At 42.8% G+C, this 16,705-nt stretch overlaps 1 protein-coding gene across 3 annotated transcripts in view; it reads right to left on the bottom strand.

Moving 5' to 3' along the window:
- Positions 1-16,705, bottom strand: part of AMMECR1 (AMMECR nuclear protein 1) — a 241,644-nt gene that overhangs the window by 186,819 nt on the left and 38,120 nt on the right. The window contains exon 2 of one of the 3 annotated variants that reach the window (XM_068251122.1): positions 8,672-8,778. The exons of the other annotated variants lie outside the window; for them this stretch is intronic. The gene's annotated coding sequence lies outside the window, so the exon portion shown is untranslated. The remainder of the gene's footprint in view (positions 1-8,671; positions 8,779-16,705) is intronic. 3 annotated transcript variants of the gene reach the window in all.

The raw sequence follows: 16,705 nt of genomic DNA, 5'->3' as shown, positions 1-16,705 counted from the left end.
GTGCACTGAACAGATAGGTATGCAGTGATTGGTATTACAAATGTGCAGCTGTCACACACACAGGTACCATTAACTGGTGCAGTGACACTGCGTGCGCTCACGTAGGTAGGTAGGTGCACTGAACAGGTGGGTATGCAGTGATTGGTATTACAAATGTGCAGCTGTCACACACACAGGTACCGTGAACAGGTGCAGTGACAGGTGGTATATAACACTGCGTGCGCTCGCATAGGTAGGTGCACTGAACAGATAGGTATGCAGTGATTGGTATTACAAATGTGCAGCTGTCACACACACAGGTACCATTAACTGGTGCAGTGACACTGCGTGCGCTCACGTAGGTAGGTAGGTGCACTGAACAGGTGGGTATGCAGTGATTGGTATTACAAATGTGCAGCTGTCACACACACAGGTACCGTGAACAGGTGCAGTGACACTGCGTGCGCTCACATAGGTAGGTAGGTGCACTTAACAGGTGGGTATGCAGTGATTGGTATTACAAATGTGCAGCTGTCACACATACAGGCAGTCACTGAATGTTCTGGGCCTGGCAGTGGCACAGTAGGAATTACCAAGGGGCCAAGGTCCAGCAGCTGCGACTGACTGACAGGGCTGTATGTGCAACACAAGTGTCTGTGGGACACACACACAAAAAAAAAAATAGATCACAAGTACAACATTAGCTCTCAAAAGAGCTGTTGAGGATGAGGAGTGCTTTTTAGCAATCAGCAAGAAGTATCAGTATCAGTAGTATCAGCAAGAAGGAGCAACCTAACAAGCCTAACACAAGAGCCTAACCAAGCTTTCCCTATGTCAGCAGGTTCTCTCCCTTCTCTAATTACTGCAACCACACGAGTAAGTGAAAAGGCTGATGCTGCCTGCGTTTTATAAGGGGGGGGGGGGGGGCCTCCAGGAGGGAGTGTAGCCTGATTGGCTACCCTGTGTCTGCTGACTGTGATGTATTGGGTCAAAGTTGACCCTAATGATGTAGTATAGGGGGCGGGTCGAACTTGCATATAGTTCACCGCGAACGCGAACCACCGAAGTTCGCGCGAATAAGTTTGCGGTACAACCGTTCGGGCCATCTCTAGTCTGCGTGTTCCTTGTGCAATGTTAATAATAATAATTCCTTTTTTTTAATAGCGCTTTTCTCCTGTCAGACTCAAATCGCTTGTGAGGCAGCCACTAGAGCACACTCAGTAGGCAGTAGCAGCGTTAGGGAGTCTTGCCCAAAGAACTTCTTACTGAATAGGTGCTGGCTTACTGAACAGGAAGAGCCAAGATTTGAACCCAAGACTCCTACATCAGTGGCGGAGGCTTTAACCATTATACTATCCAGCCACTGCTTAAGTGTTATAACTTGCCATTTTCTTTTTTCTTAATGTTCAGCACAGAAAGTGTATTTTACCGATATTCTACTGCTGCAGTGCAAATAAAGGGCAATAAATCCAGGGGCGTAACAATAGACCCTGCAAGGGATGCCTCCGCAGGGGGGCCCAGAAGCCACAGGGGGCCCGTGGGGGGAAAAGTTTGAGAGACTGACAGCTAAAGGCATGGAGAGAAAAAACGTATTCTGCTCTCGCACCATTGTTATATTGACTGCATGTGTCTACAACACAGATAAGGACTCATACACACTTTGGAATTTGTACTCTGTCCCTGCTCCCTAGGGTTCGTAAAAAACATCTGTCTCTCACTGCTGCAAAGTTCTGATGACTTCATGTACAACCTTACAAACAAAGGAGTCACATTTTGAAAAAAAGTTGTAGACTTTCCCTTTTCAGCAATCACTCTGAAAAGGATTCCTAGATTCTCATCACGCACATGCTCATGACCTTATGGCTCTGATTACTTTTACAACACAGTGGAGTGGAGATTGATGTCTTACTGTTGCTGCTTCATTGAAAGCTTTTTGTCTCATACTGAGTCCAAGTTCTTGTAATAACAGTATCTATCAGTGACATTCTGAATGTTTTGCCAAAGTTACAGTGAATACTATATCTTATGTTCAGCATGTCATTGTTGTTCCTCCATATAGCATGTGCTCTCATGTAGTAAAATAATAAGGCTGTGTGTGTATGTATGTACTGGGAGCAGAGCTGCAACGAGGAACTTGTCAGCTGCAAGGGGCTGGAGGAAGCCCCGGGTAAGCAAATCTGGGGGTAGCATAGATTGCCTGACGTTTCCTTTAAGTCTAAGTGTTTTTATCTGCATGGGGAAAACACATTGGTCCTCAGTTTTCCTGTGCAGAAAGCGAGGGGGGTGTGGGTGGCCCCATCCAAAGTTTTGCAGGGGGGCCCAGCGATGTCTAGTTACGCCCCTGGCAATATCGGTAATAAATTCTGATATTTGACTACAGCTAAACATAACCCTATTCTCACATTGAACCCTCCCTCCATCCAGTGCCTAACCTTAATCAGCCCCCCTTTCCCCCAGGGCTAACCTTAACCATCCACCCATGGGCAACGTTAAGTCGATCTGAACTCTTGCACAGGACAAAAGGAAAACAGAGAGCAATGCACCCTGTATGTATTTAGAGAGTTTAGCCCGTCTAATTCCCCCTCATCTGTGACTAACCACAACTGTAATTTGATCTCTCAGCTGTGTCAGGTGGCTGCCTCCGCAGAGCAGCTAATTTGTAATCACAGGAGGTTAACCCTATGTCTGCTTCCATGACAACAGGAAGTAAACACACTGCAGATTTACTGCAGGATTTGTGTCAGCTGTAACAAAGAAGTTATTTTCTTTAAATGTTATTATGCTGTTGCTTACCTTTTAGAGCAGAGAGGAAGTTCTGAGTTTAGGTTCGCTTTAACCACCTCCCTATAGCTAACCTTAACCAACCCTCGCAGCTAACCTTAACCAATGGCAAACCTTAAGCAGGCGCCCAAATTTCCTGCTTCCAGATTTTTAGCTCCCTGACTGTACAGTAAGTGAAGTGAGATTCTTTAATGTTTTCTGCAAAGTACTTTATTAGAAGTCAATGTGATAGGAATGCAGGAAAATAAAATAATAATACATATACAGTATAATAATCTCTATATAAAAAAATTAGACACGTGTATGTATGAGCCACCATCACTCGAAAACGCCTTGAGCAATTTCAACTAAACCAGGTTACTACATTCTGTGGGTCTCATGATCAGCCAATCAGATTTTGCCCATTCACATCAATGGGAAAAGGCTGCTATTCTCACAGTAATAAAGCCAGACTCCCCAAACTTGGCTCAGATAGTCACTTGATGACCGAGGTTAAAAGTTAAGAGAAAGTAAGCGGAGGATAAAAAAGCCAATCAAATTTCAGCCATTCATTTTAAATGGGTACAGACTAACCAGCAAGCTCATGGTGACCCAGAACTCATTGGAGTGTGTAAGGGGAAAATGTAAACTGCAGTCATTCTTAAAGTGGCCACACACGATACAATAAAAAGATACGATTTTACGGCAATTTGATAAATATAATAGGATCTCCTGAAAAAAATAGCTTTTTTTTCATTCGACTGAAAAATCAGATCGGATTTCCCGTTTTTTGTTTTATTTTATCGATCCAGACTACTGAAATTGGGTGACTGAGGTTCAAATTCAGAAAAGTGGGTGGAACCACAAACAGCTAATCACATTTGTTCGATTGATAAATTGCTTCCATTCTCACATTATTGATGCCAATGACCCCAAAGCTCACAAACTTGGTCTCCGAGTAACTGTGTGGCAAGGTTAGGAAAAGTGGATGGAGTCAAGAAAAACCAAATTTTTAAATTTAACCACTCCAGAGGTTTTCACCTCAAGGACAGAAAACATTTTCCCCTGTCATCGCTCCTCACATTTTTGCCACAAATTAGGCTTTTGGGGGATGATACTTGTTTTCAGTAATTACTTTATTTTCTATGTATTTTATAGGGACAAAAAAAAAATATGCAAAAAAAAAAAAAAAATACAAAAAAATACACAGATTCTCCAATTCCATCCCCTATAGTTTTAAAATAAGCAATTGTACTATAAATCAAACTAGCACATTTAATTTGCCCGTTAGTCCCAGCTATCACAATATTTAAATTATGTTCCTAGTACAATGTATGGCGACAATATATTATTTGGAAATAAAGGTGTATATCTTCAGTCTTGTGTTTACTTTTATCCATTCAATAATTACAAGCCATTATTTGCTAACAAAACAGTAATATGCCTTCAGGACATATATATTAAAAAAGCTGAGTTAAAACAGTTTTTTTTTCTTACATTGTTTGGTAACCGGGAAGGGGGGGGGGAGAGGTTTTCGATTTCTTTTTTACATCGTTTTACTTTCACTATTATAAATGGACATGGCCCCTGATTGGGGACATGCCCATTTATTCCAGACACTGCAATTGCCTCTGGGAACATTAGTTCCCCTTCACCAATCACCACTGAGTAAGTGCCGTTGGGAAAGAGTGGCAGGCACGCACGCAGCTGCCGTGGAAACACTGGACACGTATATGCGTCCAGTTAGAATTCGGCAGCTCTACTATAGTCGTCCAGATAGGATTAAGTGGTGTAACTACAGCCATTCTTACACTGTTAATAGCAGAGTTTTCGAACTTCGCATAGTTGTCAATGGGTGACTGGAATTAATATTCAGGAAAGTGGGTAAAGCCAACCATAGCAGATCTTAATTCACCTATTGATTTTCAAGGGCAATATTTACATTGCTGCCATTCTTACATTGTTAATGGAAAATGCCTTAAATCTAGTACATTGGGTGACTGGGTAGCATTTGGTGACTGGGGTTCAAATTCAGAAAAGGGGTGACACCACAAACAGCCAATCAGATTTGTTTGATTGATTTCAATGGGAAAATTTAACCTGATTCAATTCTCACATTATTGATGCCAAGGACCCCAAAGCTCACAAACTTGGTCATTGAATGGTGTGTCAACAACCAAATACATTCCCGAGCAATTCCAGGTCTTCAGATATTAACATATAAATATAATAAACCTCTCACTCGGTCTTGTTGATTTCTGGCAGACTATATAGTCACCTAGTGAAATTGAAGTGAGGCAAATCAGGACATATTATACTGGACTTCCAAAAGGTCAACTAGTAGAACTTGGGGTACATAGCTAAACATTACGTGCATACTAACCTTAGCTCATGGCTAATTAGCATTTTAGATGTGCTTAGCGAAGCCAAAATTATTCACAGTGTGACCTGCACTCATCTGTGACAAGGACTAGCATGTTGTCTACTCATTATGAAATGCAACACCAGATCTTTGGCACTGTGATTTAAATTGAATCTGAAGTCAAATCTAAAAGAAAAAACAGATACTCACCTAAGGAGAGGGAAGGCTTTGGGTCCTGTAGAGCCTAGGTTCTCAATGTGGGGTACTTCTGATGGTTCCAGGGGGTACTCAGGCTTAATATAATTAACCAACAATAACAAATTTAGAGTTTTAGAAAAGAACTATTATTTAAACAACACCAAATTAGTATTGTAGCTACCGTGTTTCCCCGAAAGTAGGACATCCTCCTAAAGTAAGGCCTAGTACATATTTCGAGCTTGCTCGAAATATAAGCCCTACTCTTACCCCTCCTGGCGGTATGAAAAATTCCGCCAGGAGGCAGCGCGGCAGGTTTTTTTTTTTTTTAAATCATGTAGCGAGCCCAGGGCTCGCTACATGATAGCCGCTGCTCAGCGGCATCCCCCCGCCCTCTTCGATCGCCTTCGGCGATCTCCGATCAGGAAATCCCATTCAAAGAACGGGTTTTCCTGGAGGGCTTCCCCTGTCGCCATGGCGACGGGGCGGGATGACGTCACCGTCGTCAGTGACGTCGTGACGTCATTGGGAGTCCCGATCCACCCCTCGCCGCTGCCTGGCACTGATTGGCCAGGCAGCGCACGGGGTCTGGGGGGGGGCCCGCGCGCCGGAACGGATAGCGGCGATCGGGCACGGGGCGGTGGCGATCAGTGTGCTGGCGCAGCTAGCAAAGTGCTAACTGCGTCCAGCAAAAAAAAAATTAAGAAAATCGGCCGAGCAGGGCCGGAGAAAACCTCCTGCGCGGCTTACCCCGAACGTACCGCCAGGAAGGTTAAAATAAGCCCTAGTGGCTGAGGACGTCCCGTCCGTCTGAAAGTCCCCCCACCAGTTTAGCCCGCTTCCACTGTACCTCCTCCCGACCCCTCCAGAAAGCCGCACTGCCCGCCGACGAACGGGTACCTCTACTGCAGATCAGCGATGTAAACTGCTGATTCCCCCACAACCGCTTCTGGACCCGTTCTGCCCTGCCTGCTGGCATTATTTTCAAACCGCAGATCAGCGGTAAAGTGTGGTTACGAAAGCTACTTACACTGTAACAGCAGTTCCGCGTACAGGAAGTGAGATCTCTGTATACTTCCTGTACACGGAAGCGCTGGTACAGTGTAACAAGCTCTTTTCCCCACACTTTACCAATGATCTGCAGTTTGAAAGTTATGCCGGCAGGCAGGGCAGAACGGGGCCAGAAGCGGCGGTGGGGGAATCGGCAGTTTACATCGCTGATCAGCAGTAGAGTTATGTTGGTGGGCAGTGCGGAGCACAAGAGGCAAATATATTTAAGACCTCCCCGAAAATAAGACCTAGGACAAGTTTTGAGGGAAAAAAAGAATATAAGACAGTGTCTTATTTTCGGGGAAAGACGGTAATTAAAAGCAATAGTAAATTCTTGGACATTGTTTAGAACCAATTATCATGTACTACGATTAAATATATATTTGACAAGGGGTACTTGTGATAATGTTTACTATGCTAGGGGGTACTTGGTGAGTACAGGGTGTTAAAAGGGGTACACACCAATAAAATTTTGAGAAACACTGGTGTAGAGCCTTCCCATTCTCCTACTGATGTCCACATTCCCCCGCAGACTTTACCGTTTAAATCTCCCGCCTCGGGAGACTTCGGCAGACTACGGAAGTGCTCAAGCTTTCAAAGACCGAGTGCTTCCGAACACTGCAAGTATCCCCAACCCGGAAGAAAGCAGTCCACGACCAAATTGGTTGTGAACTGCTAACAGGGAGCCTCGGGAGCCTACAGGACCCAGAGCCTTCCCTCTCCTTAGGTAAGTATCTGTTTTTTCTTTTAGATTTGACTTCAGACTCTATTTAAGCTGATGCTGAGTTCTTGACATCAGAATCACAATTTATGCAAGCTATTTATAGTGATTTCTGTGTTGATGTGAAGATTGTGCGTTGTAACAAACAAAGATGTGAACAACATGTGTCAGCATCTGATAAGCTTCCCAGGAAACAAGCTCATAAAATGAATATGGATTATAGAAAAATGTGTTTTGTATTCGCAAGGATTGCGTTGGGTAGTTTGGATGCTCATGGCAGAGAGGAAAGCTGTGGGAACTGAAAATCACCAGCCAATTGTTGTACAGTATAACACATCGACATTAGGCCACGCGGTTTGCACACTACTGCAGAACCAATTGAGGAGCTGTGCTTCACCACTCTACTTTATCCACAACTTTTCAAAACTGGAAGTAAACCTTTGTCGGCATCATCATTAGGGCTAATGTAGAAAGAGTTTTTGAGTACAAAAAAATGTTCAGTTATCTGCTGACCATGTAGAAAAATAAATAAGTATCATAAGATAAGATTCTAAAATGAGTTCTATGTTTAATGTATTCATTTCCAATGACAAGACATTGATGCACTACTTTTCTAACATTACTAGCCAATACAGACTGCAACAACATCAATAGCCTCTATACATATCTGCTACAACCGTACATGTGGTATTGCCTCAACTTCAACCAATGCCAGATAGTAAAGAGGGTTATGGGTTTGTGGCTATATCTTCAATAATAAAATATATCTAGTAAGGCTGAGGTACCCACACTTTTTAAAGGACACCTGAAGCGAAAATAAACTAATGAAATAAAATGATTGTATCTATCATCCTTCACTTAAAAATGACTTTTTAAGATATTTCACAGTTGTATTTTATGTTTAAATCTACTTTTTATGTTTTAACTGTTATTGTTTTTGCTCAATGACACATTCATTGAAGTATGCCAGAGCTAAAATCTATGAACTATTGACTCTTTTTATCTCTTTCCTGCTCTCAGAAGCCATTTTCTGCTAGGAAAGTGTTTTATAGTTGGAATTTCTTATCAGTGAAGGTCACATTGTAATCACTTCCTGTCTGAGTCAGCCACTTACATACCTGATATTTAACTCTTTCAGGCAGAGAAAGAAAAAAAGGAACACAGCATAGTTATTAGTGTGCTTGGCACTGTACATACCCATTCTTATCTCATCATGTCACATGTCACTTCGGGTATCCTTTAAGTTAAAGGGAGGGAGAGATCCGCAGACTCTGGATGAGTATAATACCAGTAATTGTATTGGTACAAAAGGACAGACACAGGAAAAAATTCTATCCACAGGATCAACTAGCGCGTATTGGGCTCAAGATATGCCTTTAATCATAGTTGCAATGAACCTGCAAGAAGGTGAAGTCTTTATAAGTGGGAAGGAAAAAGCACCCACCTCAAAGATGAAATGACACTTTCTGGTTTAAAGGGATAGTCACATACATATACATTAAAACCAAAGCACAACATTAAAATGTGAATATGTCTATACATAGACAACAGTGTAATACCACTTTTTAAGTTGAATTGAAAATGATTTACTAGGAAGAATCTACCTTCAGATGAAAGCCAAAACTGCAGCACATGCACATCACTGGTGTGAGATCTCCCCAGAAGTCATTTGCGATCTTTTGATAGATCACTATCTACATGGTGGGCACCCCTGCAGTAAAACATTTAATAACATTTATAATTTGCTATCGGGTGATTCATTTAAATTTCCAAAATAAATAATTTTAAATTGCTGTAGATATAGAGCTTTCACATGAGTCAGGCGAGCAGAACTTGCCGGTTTTCAAATATAAGAGAAATCTATTTGGCTGCAGAATGATGACCTCTAGTGGACTTTTCCAGAACTGATTTCTGGAGTGCAGCATGTTATGCTGGGTACACACGTTGCGATTTCCCGCCTGATTCGCGGGATCGATTCGATTATTTCCAACATGTTCGATCGGGTTTTGATGGATACAGCCATCGATTTTGCATATTACAGCCGTCGATTTTGCATACTTAATATGCAAAATCGACGGCTGCATCCATCGAAACCCGATCGAACATGTTGGAAATAATCGAATTGATCGAATCGATCCTGCGAATCAAGCGGGAAATCGCAACGTGTGTACCCAGCATAAGATCATATTACTTCATGTATCTATTAAGAAACAACACATTAAATACAACTTTAAAGAATACACTGATCAGTTAATAACACTTCATGGGGTATTCAGGAAACATCTGTAAAATTGGCATGCGTAGGACAGTTTCATCAGTATTCTCAACAATAAGGTTGTGAATCGTGTTGCTTAGGTAAAACACATGTTGCCATAGTACCTTTCACAACGTGTGTTACCTAGCTTCTGGGACTCCTGGGAGTACTCTGCTGTGCACTCTCTGCACATGGCAGTTTTAATGTCATTTAGTGAATAAACCCCAATGTCCCTAGAAGTACTCACAGCCTAAGCTCCTTACCAGAGTCTTAGGTCAGTTTTGGTGGGATGGCATTTAACCGGCTTGGGATCGATGATGGTACATTCTACAACGCACTTGTGGCTTCCTAACGCTGTTGCGGCATAGAATCTACACCACCTGATTTCCGCTATAATCATGTGCACCCGATGGGGGAGATTCTTGTCGTTTGACACCGGACATCTCCCCTCACTGATTGGGAGCAATGCCAATTGGCTCCTGATCACATGATCACTACGATTGCTGCTGATCACAATGACAGCAGCTGCGGCAACAACCCACATCTCTCCTTATTCCCCCGGCGATCTTCACGCAGATCAGCATAGTGTCGGGACTCAGCTTGATGACAACATCAAGCCAGTACTCGTTACTTAGCGGCAGTGTGAGGCTGGATGCTGATCTGTGCATAGGGGAGAGCTGCTCGTCACTGGATCTAAGGGAGGTGAGTAAATACTTACCCAGCATGACTCTTGTTGTCAACTCTGCATATAGGTGACCACCAGACCACCCCACCATGGAAACCCACCAGACCACCACTGACACCCACCAGGAACAACCACCGGGCCACCAGGAAAACCCGCCAGGCCACCAGGGAAACCTGCTAGACCACCAGGGACACCCACCAGGCCCAACCGCCAGAAATGTTATAATGGTAAGGGTATGCCGTACACAAGCTTGAGCATGATCAGGTAATAGAGGTACAAGGCTTTGATTAGCCTTCACCTGATCAAATGCTTCTTTCAGCTACACACAATCAACTTTGAAGTGATTCATACAGAATTACTTTAAAATGGTTCTGATGTACAATATCAGCACTGGCACAAATCATTTTGGCTGGAAAAAAAAAACCTGCCCACTGGCATGGCCCATTTCACCTTCCTGTGATAAAGTGGTAATTAGTGTGAAAACTGTGCTATGCCAGTAGCAGATTATGAGCCTTTCAGCTTTAGAAGATATATTGCGTAGAACTGCTGTCCAACAGGAGCTTTCCTTAAACCTTATCACCAATGTTTTTCAGTACTCTGGTGCTAAGGCTGGCTGTTGTGAACAGCACATACACTACTGCAGATTATTGTGCCTTCCTGCAGCTTTCATCCACACTCCGTTCATTATGTTAATGTGAGACTGTCTTGTGGACAAGTGCAAGCCTCCGCTCATTATATGATGTAGTAGCAGTGGCCTTCTAGCAATCAACTACGCAGAGACAGAGACAGAATTGTTTCTGAGTTCTTCTCCACCACCCTATCTTGATCTGGCCATTCTTCTTTGTTGATAGAAGTTTTCTTTTATGGTAATAGAAGAATTTTGTCAGCTTGCTTGCAGCTAGTGTCTTCTCCAAGTTAATTGCCGGCTTTGCAAGGCTGATGGAAGAGATGCTGCTTCCAACGTCCTTCCTCTTTAAACTCTTCTGCTCAACGAATTGTGCAAGAAGTTCAAAGGGACTTGTTAGAATTTTGCCCTGCTATACTGTAACCCAGTTGCATTACCCTGTACATCATCCTGCTGAGTCTACAGAGGCATGGGCAGTGGTACTGCATCTGTTTGAATTGGAAGAAATCTCAATGCAGTGATTCTGCAAACAACATACAAAATCCTCTCAACACAGAGTGGTCAGGGCTAATATAAATGATAATATAAATGTTCTTCTTATTTACCTGAATTACAGGTGTAAATTTGACCTCAATCCTGTTAAGTGGGTGACCGAACACCACATAAGCATCCTTCATCTTATTACCTGACCTCCGTTTTGTGACACATCAAGGACTGGAAAAGCTACATTGGGATATGAATATAAGGATGTTTTGCAAAGCGTATGTTGGAGGTGGGGGGGGGGGTGTCTAATTTGCTTCCTCCTCTTGTAAGGAACCCTTCACCCAATGTTAAAAGCCATGTGGGTTGATATTGGTCAACGGACCTCTGGTCCCTACCTTTCGTGTCTCTACCTCTCCTTCTAGATTGTAAACCTTTGTGCAGGGTCCTCCTCCTTTTGTGTCCTACCTGATCATGAACCTCCATTGCTGTGAACCCATGCTATGCACTTGAGTGAACCTAACTTGCCTAATCTCCATGCTCCATCCAGTGACTGACTAAGCATTATCTTATGCTCATACTGTGCTGTGTGATCTGGTTTTCTTGTACTCCTGTATTGTCATATGGCTGTATGTCGAAAAAATAAACTAAGGGAAATGTCTATAGCAAGGAAATGAACAGCGCTACTTAAAAACAGGCAAGTGCCTACCTGCAAAAGAGTGCAAGCCCCACTTGTGGGATATAATACACACCGAGCATACACATGACCTGTCTACCACTGGAGGATGTTGGTTTCCTGTAACAGCTTGCATGCAACCTATTAAGTACTCGTCCCTCCCACTGCGAAGAAGTCAATCCTCCATGGGAGGGGCCTAACACTAACTAAATCCTAACCTATGTATATGCATAGCCTGGGTGCGGCTAATCAAGTAAAATTGAAAATTGCGCAAAAGGTGGATCAGCGCAACACCAGGCCGCCTCCGAATGGCCTCCATCAGAGATGTGCTGAGCCCCCCCAGGAACTACAAACGCACCTTGAACCCAAACAGAAGCTCTGCATATACACCAAAAGCATGGCTGTTAAGTGGGAGCAGTTGACCAAAAACGAATTAAATTAGTACATAGCAAAGAAATGAACAGCGCTACTTAAAAACAGGCAAGTGCCTACCTGCAAAAGAGTGCAAGCCCCACTTGTGGGATATAATACACACCGAGCATACACATGACCTGTCTACCATGCATAGCCTGGGTGCGGCTGTTTGGGTTCAAGGTGCGTTTGTAGTTCCTGGGGGGGCTCAGCGCATCTCTGATGGAGGCCATTCGGAGGCGGCCTGGTGTTGCGCTGATCCACCTTTTGCGCAATTTTCAATTTTACTTGATTAGCCGCACCCAGGCTATGCATATACATAGGTTAGGATTTAGTTAGTGTTAGGCCCCTCCCATGGAGGATTGACTTCTTCGCAGTGGGAGGAACGAGTACTTATTAGGTTGCATGCAAGCTGTTACAGGAAACCAACATCCTCCAGTGGTATACAGGTCATGTGTATCCTCGGTGTGTATTCGACCCCACAAGTGGGGCTTGCACTCTTTTGCAGGTAGGCACTTGCCTGTTTTTAAGTAGCGCTGTTCATTTCCTTGCTATGTACTAATTTAATTCGTTTTTGGTTAGCTGCTCCCACTTAACAGCCATGCTTTTGGTGAATATGCAGAGCTTCTGTTTGGGTTCAAGGTGCGTTTGTAGTTCCTGGGGGGCTCAGCGCATCTCTGATGGAGGCCATTCGGAGGCGGCCTGGTGTTGCGCTGATCCAACTTTTGCGCAATTTTCAATAAGGGAAATGTCTGCTTACAGTACCAAAAAGTTTTATTGGACAGACCTATTAATGACAACACAGATCACCCTTATCCCCCCCTATTGATACTGTAAGCAGACATTTCCCTTAGTTTATTTTTTCTACAATTTCAGTGTTAGGGGAATGGCTCCCCAATAACGGGTTACAGTGATTACAAACACTCCAAGCGCTCCCCAATTTCCTATTTTTGTATATTGCTGTATGTCATCCCTAAATATTGTCTGTAACCTAAATTAATGTTCAGCACTGCGTAATATGTTGGCGCTTTATAAATACAATAAATAATAATAATAATAAGGGACTGAACCCTACCCTTTCCGGCTCTGACATTCTGGTTACCCAAGCTGCATGAATGATGTTGGTATCAATAAGGCTGGGTGTGGGTTGGGGAGATAAATGGGGAGAACGTTTTTTTTCCCAACCAACGTAAATTACAAGAAATGTGTTATTACATGACTAAAGCTAGGCCCAACTGCACATTATCAGGGAATGTCTTGCTTGAAACACCTTTTAAGTTAGTCTATGATTAGTCATATGAGACAGCTGAAAAGCTGTCATGAATCAGTCAGTGCACTGGCGTATCCAGACCGTGGTTCTGGGTGTATGGAACACCCCCCTGAGACTCCTGTCCCTTTAAAAAAAATTCCCTGAAATCGCTGAAGCGGGCGAGCTGGTAAAGACTTGCCTCCTGCAGGGATTGTGGGGAAAACTCAGCTCTTTCACTATTGTAAAGACTGCATGTAGACAGCTACAAAAGGTATTTCACAGGTTGAAAAGTTTTAACAGTCCCTAAACTCCAGGAGGGCTGCCTGCAGCTTGTGCGAGAGGCTTTTTTGGATTTGGCTGGCAGGGACAGGAGACACATGCAAGTAGCCTGTGTGATGGGGGACTGCAATACAGATACTCTCTCTGCATTCTCTCTGCATTCACTATTGTTTTCCTCCTTCCCCTAGTGCTGGCTGGAAGGGGGGCAATCTCCCCCAGGCAGCCTTTCATTCAGAGATTTGTGTCTGGTGTATTCAGGTGAAACACTAGGGTAGCTGATAAAAGTGCAATTAGAGGGCAGGCAAGCTGGTAAATATACACAGCATGATGCAGAGCTTGCCTGGAGGGTCTGTGGGCAAACATCTGTCTGGTCTCTCCTCATTGTTATGACTGCATGTGTGGATAAGGTGTTAAACAAGGTGAAAAGTTTTTGACAGTCCCAAGACTCCAGGAGGGCTGCTTTCTGCAATACAGATAAGCTCTCTGCTCCATCTCAGGCTATTCTCAGTCTCTCTCCACTCCTCCTCTTACTGGGCTAGTGTACACCAAAATCACAATAGCAATTGCAAGCAATTAGTGAGTGCAATTTTGTGAAGCGATTTTCAGAGCGATTTCTGAATGAATTGCTTAAAAAAAATGCTACATGCAATATACCTGCGATTTTGAAAAAATCACAACGCTGCTGTGATAACACCCTCATAGGGTAACATTAGCCAAGCGCTTTTCAAATCACTGTCGATTTGAAAAACGCTCAGAAGCCCTGTTGGTGTGCACCAGCCCTCCCTCATTCACCTTTGTTTCCCTCTTCCCCTAGAGCTGGCTGTGTCTTCTTGTCATACAGGAAAGCTAAATAAAAGTGCAATCCTGGTGAGGCAAATTATTATTATTTAGTATTTATATAGCGCCGCCATCTTCCGCAGATGCATATAACCCTGCATCATATGGCTATCGCTTGCGCTATGTGACACTGCATATTCCACTGAATTGTCCAAACTAAGTCTATCTCCTGTTCCTCTCTTGGGGAGTTGTTCCATCGCTGTACCCCCTTCAAATTTGCTGCTACCAGAAGCCCTCAGAAACATTCGTGTCCTTGAGTACTTCCAAAGATAGGCAGCTCCGTAATACGCCAGCGCACTTTTGTGAATGGGCAGTATGGAGCCACCTGTATTCAGAAGCACTCGGGGACATAAGTGCTTCTGGACCTTTCAGGAATCCCCCCCCTAAAAATCCTGCGTTTGCCCCTGCAGTGATATTTAATTAGATCATTTTTTTTGATTTTGCAAATTAAAAATGCATTTTTACACGGGTAGTTACTGTTTGTGAACATTACATAATGTGAAATCATCTGGATACCAACAAAATTAGAACCCACATTGATGTATACAAGATTTCACAGTGCTTCACCCCTCCTCTAGAATGCCCTTCTACAACCAATTTGTCTCTCTCCAACCTTTGATACCTTTAAACGCTTCTTCAAAACATACTTTTTCCTAAAAGCATACGCTCTACCTCTAAATAACCTAAAAACCCACTGCCTCTAGGTATTATTATTGTATACAACCCCTCCTCTTGTTCCCCTTCTATTCCTTTAGGATGTAAGCTTGCAAGGGCAGGGCTCTCTCACCCTTTAGTGTCTTGGAATATAATAAATTGTATTCATTGTTACATTTGTCACTGTTATTACCAATTCTGTATTTTGTACCAATTCTGTTTTTTGTATAGTGATGTATATCATTGTCTGTATTATGTTCCCCATGTTTGTATCTTACTTTGTACAGTGCCACAGAATATGTTGGCACTTTATTAATCAATAATAATAATAATAATAACCTTTGGTGCCTATAACAGCCAGCATGGAAGAGGACTTTTGTCTAAGACATATGTCCTTGCATATGAGGACAACAGACTGCAACTTCCACCCAGGTGAATTTGCCCAAGTGGTAAAAAGATAAACAAAAAACACAGACACACCAATTTAAATAGTTTAATATTCTATATTTGAACAAAATAATCCAGCGTGGTCTTCTTCCAGTCTCTAGGTCTCTTCTTCTTCCCAATCCTTGGTGGAGAGCTAAAGAAGTAAACCACAGAGTACACGTTCTATTCTGAACAAGGGGACTCTGTTGAGTGGTTTCATCCTGATTTTGCTGGCCATATTAGCTAAAATGCCAAATATAGTGAAGGATGTTGTATTGCATACTATGCCCTATTAAAAGGGACCCTAAAGTGGCATGTACCATGATTAGATAAACATGTGTATGTACAGTCCCAATCCTACTAAGATCAAGCCTGTGTTCCTTTTTTTTCTTACTTATTTTCATTCATCTGAGACAGACACAATTTTAGATTTTTAACTTTAAACTCAAATTGTGAATATGGCATTCCAGGAAAAAGTCCTATTAAAGATTAGGACTATAAACACAAATGTTAATCTCATGTGTTTATTTACACTTTAGTCTTGCTTTGAGTATTGTGGTATCATACACAGTGTCATGCACATACACAGTGATATTTGCAGAGGACCTCTTCCTGTATCCCATACATTAGGACTATTTTCTGTTGGCTGGTATAGTGAATGAAAGAATGTGCACTCCCTTTCTTCATGTATCCACCAAGGATTGGACAAAAGAGGAGTCCTGCTGCAGGACCTGCAAAAAGAAGATGACACTGCTGGATTATTTTTGTTAAATCTGGAAATGTACACATGATACTACTGTTACTGCTAACGTTTTTTTTAACTCTTTGCATTTCGACGAACAAATAAAAGGTCCAAGAGAACATTTATAATCTGGAATTTGTTGTAACTACCATTAGCACCACCACACCAAGCATTGCCTGGGTTCTGTGAAGCTCAGTGCATGACAACTTTAGGTTCTTAATTGGAGCCTTTAATTTGTCATGAGAGGCAACCTTCTCAAAGTTGAAGGGCGCCCAAGCTCAAATTAACATCCCCCTGAGATGGAGCTATTGGTTTGCATG

The sequence above is a fragment of the Hyperolius riggenbachi genome, chromosome 8, assembly GCF_040937935.1.
Source record: "Hyperolius riggenbachi isolate aHypRig1 chromosome 8, aHypRig1.pri, whole genome shotgun sequence".
NCBI lineage: Eukaryota > Metazoa > Chordata > Amphibia > Anura > Hyperoliidae > Hyperolius > Hyperolius riggenbachi.
The sequence above is the reverse complement of the archived record's forward strand: the minus strand, read 5'-3'. Positions and strand labels throughout refer to the sequence as shown.